We start from the raw sequence: 6,961 nt of genomic DNA, 5'->3' as shown, positions 1-6,961 counted from the left end.
CAGTGAATAAGCTCACTAGATCAAAACACATGTTTTTCTGGCCCTTGCTACGTATTACTATATTGCTTTTCAAGAGAGTTGTATCAGTTTATAGTGACACAATCACCAGGTCTCTCAAGAGCTCTCCTAGCACTGACTATTGTAATTTAGTTTTGATTTTATTTTTAGTTTTGCCAATTTCCTGAGTGTTACATGGCTGTAAGAGTTAGACTATCTGGATTTAAGTCCCAGCTATACTTTAACTAGTTGTATGAGTTGAACAAGTTAGTAAACTCTCTTGGGGACTCAGATCCTCACCTGTGTAATGGAAATGGCATCAGCACTATCTCCTAAGGTGTTTTAGGGATTAAATGATGGAATTATAATAAGCATTTAGTAAAGATTAAGGACTTTAAAAGTATTATATATGATGATGATGATGAAGATTATTTTAAACTACAATTCTTGGATTACTAGTCAGGACACATGTTTCCCTGGTGCATTTTGTTCTATGTGAATTTTTTTCTTCATGTCCTTTGGTCATTGATCTATTGCAATCTTATTTTTTTATTTTTAAATTTGAATTACTTCACATATCATATAGTTGAATACATACTCCTCTTCAGCATCAATACCAGTTTGTTGTCTACCTTTTAATTTCACACATTGATTTAAAGAAGTTTCAGATTTTTATGTGTTTTAGAAATTGTTGAGATTTTTATTTCCCCTTTACTTCAGAGCTATGGAGGTAATCCCTTAGAAGGTGATGCACATTATATTCTATTTCTGTTAGCTTTTCTAAATTTTAGGTTGATTAACTTGTTCAACTGAGACTGGATTTTGCTAAAGTTTTAGACTGTAGCATGGTGGAGAATAAAACAGATATCCTCTCATTTAGGGTTCATGGAGCTGTCTGGAGCAGGGATTTTATAGAGGCTATTTGAAACAAAGGGGTCCTACAAAGACAGAATTGTTGTTTTCTATAATCAGTTGCATTTGGCCTAAGCCATTGTATGGAAAAGGGCCTCAGGTAAAACCAGAAAGAACTGGGTTCAAGCCCTTACTCTGTTACTTACTAGTTGTGTGATTGGCATAAAGCTTAACCATCTGTGAACCTCATTTTGTTTTACTGGAGATTAAATGCTCATGAAAATGCTTAGCATAGAGCAGCCAAAAATCAAATGCAACTTTTAAGTTCTTTATTTTAGTACAATATTCAAGATTATCTCATTTTCTTAGTGAGTCAGAAAATGGAGTGGTTCTATATTAAACTTCCTTGTTAATCACATTTGGCTAGATAGACCAGAAACGAACCAGACCATAAAAGAAAAACTAGAATGTGCTTGCTATCTGTTTAAGAGGACAAAGGAGTGGTTTTCATCCTCTCTGATTCCTTATATTGGGCTTTCATATGCAGCTGTTCCTTAAGACAAACCTAGGGGTAGACAGAGCAGTTTACTCTGCTGTTTTCTGGGAAAAGAAAACCGGGGCCCAGGAAGACTGAGTGACTTTCCTGGTGTCACACAGCAGAGCCCCAGACTAAACAAGAACAGACTCCCAAGCTCATGCATTTTCCAACTGCTCCCTCTGGGTATATAATTGGTTGAACTGGATGATCTCTGGTCCCTTCCAAACCACTATGACATAATTATTAAGACCTTGGGCTCTGGAGTCCAAAAGACCTAGCTGGTTTCAAATTCCAGCTCTACTACTTACAAGCTGTATGACCTTGTACCACTCAATTAATGTCTCTAAACCTCACTTTCTTCATCTGTAATGTGGATCATTTTACTGAATTTATTGGGTTTCAGGGAGGATTAAAGGAAATGGAGCATGTAAAGTACTTAGCCTAGCATATGGCAGGTGGTAAGTGTTCAAAGCTGATCAGCTAAAAATGGAAAAACTGAACAATGCTTAGGAATATTTGGGTTTAGGAATCTGAACTCAAATTTAAGATAGGGCATCCAAGTATTTAACCCACTACTAGTACAAAATATCATGGAAGCTTCTGGAATGTTTCCTAATGCTGTGTCATTTAGCCGTTTTTGGCATTACAGGCACACAGAGCCATGCATGCCAATTCTGTGGGCAGGTGCCACTTTCTTACCTGTCCCAGGTGGAAACAGCTTTACTGGATATACTATGAGAGATGATGGTAGTTTCCTGAAGACGTGTAGTGTTTGGGGTTAGACAGTTTAGTGCTGGCATTCCTGACCAGTGGCTGGAAGAGACTAGAACGTGATGCTATTGTACTATCTAACTATACATTTCGTCACTGACAAATGGATCCTCTCCAGCTACTCACATGGGATTTTTGCCTCCTTTGCTCGGTCCTTCTGGAATGCTTTCTCACAGAACCTCTCATGTTGGGTTATAATCACCTATAACCCAGATGTGCCTGGCCTCCCGGAAGCCCTCACAACCGCCTTGAGCTCAGACTCTTCACATTGCCAAACAAAGCAAGCCAAGTGCAGCAGCAAAGGGTGTGAAGGAGGCTTCACTGAGGACCTCGTGGGAAGGCAGATTGTATCACATTCCACCCAGAAAAGTTCATCAAAATCTCTACTTTTTAAAAAACTCAGTTTACTTGCCAAAGCCCTCTCCCTGGGTGCTATCAGCCCTGTCTCTTCTCTTTTCTCCCCCACAAATTATCCATTTCTTTTTGGTGCCCCCATAAGTTTGGCTCTAGCCTTTTGCCTTGAATATCTCACAAAAACCTGAGCATTAGCTGGTCCCAGCCCCCTTAAAGAGCATTTCAACCACCACATCTACTCTGCCCTAGTATGCTTCTGGCACCAAAGCCCCATCCTTGAGCATCTCATCAAAGAACCCACCCAACAGATCTGGGGCCCTTCCTTCCAGCTTGTGTGCAGATTCTATTAAGAAAATGCTTTCTCAATAAGGACTCAATTGATCTTCATGTTGCTTCCAGCTTGCTTGACTATGAGCTCTTTACTAACAGCTGACATTTATCTTGTGCTCACTATGCCAGGCACTGCTCTAAGTGCTAGACGTGGAGTATGTCATCACATCATATATTATATCATATAGTTCTCATGACAAACCTTTATAATTAAGGACCACTATTACCTTGGTTTTGCAGATGAAAACTTGAGGCATGTCAAGTTGCTTGTCCAGCGTCATACAGTGAGTGGCTTGAAATCCCACATTCTTAAGTAACGTGCCATAAGGGCAAAGGCTGGATTGTTATCAAGACAAGTCTCCAGACCCTTCCTCGTCAAGGTGTGTTGACTGTTGGCTCAGGGGCCGAAGTTAGTTGGTTTTATTTGCTTTCTCTTTTCTCAACACTGATTCCCTTCCCTTCCATTTCATCATTCAATTAACTAAAAACAAAAATACCTGTATGCATTGTTTGGCATGTGCCAGACACTGTGCAAGGCAGTGGAAAAAGAGGGAACTTAAGACAAAGTCCTTGATCTTGTTTGTAAAGGTCATTGCAGGCAGGAAAGACCCTGCAGCCAATAAAGTATAATATAACATTGGAAGTGCCGCATTGGAGATGTTAGAATACAGAGGTGGCCCAGAGGGCGAGAGAGTGTTTAACCCTCTGGAGGGAGACTCAAGGGAACAGTGCTTTGGAAGAAGTCATATCTGGGCTGGAGTTTGAAAGAAAAAGGGATAGAAAAGAAAATGACTATAAGCTACAAAGTCACAACATCAATTCCCAGTTCCGTCCTGCTGAATAATAAAACCAGAAGATGAGGTTCAGGAGGGTCTGGCTTGGAGCAGCCTTGATTCCCAGGTCCGGGCCTGATGGCGCCCCTGAGGGAGACCTGGAGCCAGGCAAGGACCTGAGCTGAGAGCGACTGCGTCCTCCCCTCCTCCTGGGGTGGGTGTTCCGGGGACAGTGTGGAGGATGGACTGCAAGGTGGTGATGCCAGGGCTGGCTGGCCCAGTAGGAGCTCCCAGGAGGGCCCATAAGATGACAGAACAGCGGTCTGAATTCAGGAGGAACAAACAAGTGTTTTAAGGTATCTTAATGAGAGGTAGAGTTTTAACATCATACATTCTACTCTTTTTGTTTTGGTGATAGTATTTTTTGTTTGTTTTTTAATCTTCTTGTCTTCCTTGTTTAACTCTAAATTGCCTTGACTTGGAGTAAGAATCTCTGATTTACCAAATCCACTATACTCTCTGAGTGTATTTCCTAAAGTCCTGTCAGAAGAAGCCAAGATTGCCTTCTTTTATTGCCCATCAGTGATTTATTTCCTTTTAACTTTTTCTGACCTCTTAGAGATGCAGAGATCAGGATCTCTGACCCCAGAATCACAATTCTGTGCTGAGATTTTAGAAATGGACCTTGATAAAGTATGGCATAGTTCAGTCCTTTCCAGCAGGACTGTCTTCCTTAGGGCACATTCTCTGTCCTACTAATTATCTTCCACAAGGTCAAGAATGCATCAAACTGACGCATAGGGAGCCTTAGTAACATGTAACCTCTGGAAGGGGGTAGTGTAACTGTTTCTTCAAGTTCTGGTCAAATAATTTATACTATAATGAATGTCTGCTAGCACCATACCGATGGGATGATGGGTAATTGTATTCCCAGCACCCACCCTCCCACTTACTGTTTGACATTCAATAAATGTTTGCTAAATTTTTGAATGAATGAATGAATGAAATTGAGAACAGAAGTGAGACTATTTGTACATGGCTAAATAAACTTGAACTTGCTCTAACTGTGTGCCTTCAGACATCTCTTCCCAATGGGGAAACTGAGGCAGCTAAGCTAGCTCATTATCCAGTTTTCTTAGAGTGAGATATTGGAATCACAAACTGAAGCCCCAAAATCTGATACCTGATATTGAGAAAGTAAACACCCAAAACTGAAGCTATTAAAACTCAGCATACATAGATTGAGACTAGCAAAGTACCCTCCCCATAAAGTTGAGTCCTCTCTTTGCCTCCAGCCTCTCCCTAATATAATCCTTTAGACTTACTGTTTTAAAATAGAAAGCTGATTGCAACTCTGCCCTGCTGGAAATAGTTCCCCCCTTACCTGCCCCATAAAGGAGGAATTAATAACTACATAGAGGCCACACTGTGCCATGCCTGTGCTATGAGTTTACCTTATCTTGTTTCAGACTAACCACAGCCCTGTGAGGTGGGCATCTCATAGACAGGGACACAGAGACTTGGAGACTTAAAGTAACTTGTCCTCAGTCAATAGTCAGTAAGAAATGGAACTCAGATTCAAAGCCAGGTTTGACACACTCCAAACCCTCAAGCACCCCAACCCCGAGACTGTTTCTACTCCCACTAGAAAATCCTTTCATTACACCATGCCATCCAGAAGCCTTTGTGGGGCTACAGGTCCTTTATGACCTGACCCCATATTTTCATCCTCCCCCCCAACTCTGTGCATACCCCTCCTTCCCTGGGCTCCAGGCACAAACAGCCAGGTCAGGAGTGAGCCATGTCCTCCCTGGTCACAGAACTCTTGTAGTGCTGTCCCTTTTTTCCACCTGGCAAACTCCTATTCATCCTTCAATATCCAGCCCAAATATTCCCTCCCTGTGAAGGTTTCTCTGATCACTCTCCCCCAACTAGGTAGTTAGCAGCCCTCTCCCCAGGGCTCCCACTGCTCTTTGTACCTACCTCCATAGCACACAGTTCCAGCAAGCAGCTCCTTGGTCTCTTCCTGTCTGACATCTCTTTGGCCGTAATTCCCTCTTTAAAAAGCCATTGCAGAAAGATTCTGTGTGCTGCCAAACCTCCAGCCTCCATAATTGCTAGGCATATGCCACCCCCTCTCTGTGGAAAAGGCTCATGTACAGTGTTTCCTACAATGAGATCCAGCGATTGTTTTAAAATGAAATCCTCAGACAGAACTGACTCTCAGGTGAGCTGTGGTTCTATTTTCAGTACAGTACATGGTGACTTTTCTGGTTTGCACAAGTCTCCACATTCATCTTTTCTTTTCTTTCTTTTTTTTTTTAAGTTATGACTAAGTGGAATCTGAAATGTATGGGCTGGTGGAACCTTGACATTAAATTAGCCTCACACTGTCCCTGTTCCTCCTACTCCTGTTCTATGAATAGTGGACTATGCAGGGAGCAGAACAAATGAATCAAAAGTGACATCGCCTCATCAGGGAGGCTGAGGCTCAGGATTAAGGGGTAGCTGCTGAGGGGTTGTAGTCCACACATTAAGTCACTGCATCATTCATTTTCTGCTGATCTTTTGACTAGAAGACTGTATCAGAATCCACACACCCAATTGAGTGGACCATGAAGCTAACAGATATGATTATAATATAATAATAGAAAGCTATCATTAATTGCTTACTATTTGCCAGGCAACTTTCATAGCTTTGCTGTGTTATTCTCACTAATGTCTTGCAAACGTAATGGTTTTGTGGTTAAAAACAGGTTCTGGAGTCAGATAGATGTGGGTTTAAATCTTGAGTCTGTCTCTTTCTAGCTGTGTGATCCTGAGAAAATCACTCCACCTCTCTAAGCCACACAATCCTGTGTGTAAGATGAGGATAATAACTATAAGCTTACCAGGACTTTGTGAGAACTATATTCATCACAAGATAGTAAATGTTAACTATCTTACTGTCCCTTTCATACAGGATGAGGGAACTCGGGCTCAGGGAGGTGAGTAGTGTGCCCATGGTTACACTGCTAGGAATGGGTCTGTCAGTCCCTAATGCCCAGGCTCTTTCCAATGCAGCATAGCAATAGCACAGAGGATCCTGAATGGAAATTCTGGCTCTCCTACTCACTAAGATTTGTGATCTCCGGCAAGTTACTTCAGATCTTTGTGTCTCAGTCTCCCCATTTGTAAATGAATTTGATAGATTTGTTGTGACAAATGTGTTGCTATATGTGAAAGTCTTAGAATATTGCCTGGCATATAGCAAGTGCTGTATGAATGTTCACTATTAAAACCAACTTTCTTAATTTTCCAAACACTGGGTCTGGTTGGGTTACTATTGCAGTAATCAGGGTGAGTA

The sequence above is a fragment of the Choloepus didactylus genome, chromosome 6, assembly GCF_015220235.1.
Source record: "Choloepus didactylus isolate mChoDid1 chromosome 6, mChoDid1.pri, whole genome shotgun sequence".
NCBI classification, from domain to species: Eukaryota; Metazoa; Chordata; class Mammalia; order Pilosa; family Megalonychidae; genus Choloepus; species Choloepus didactylus.
This window is presented reverse-complemented; position numbering follows the sequence as displayed.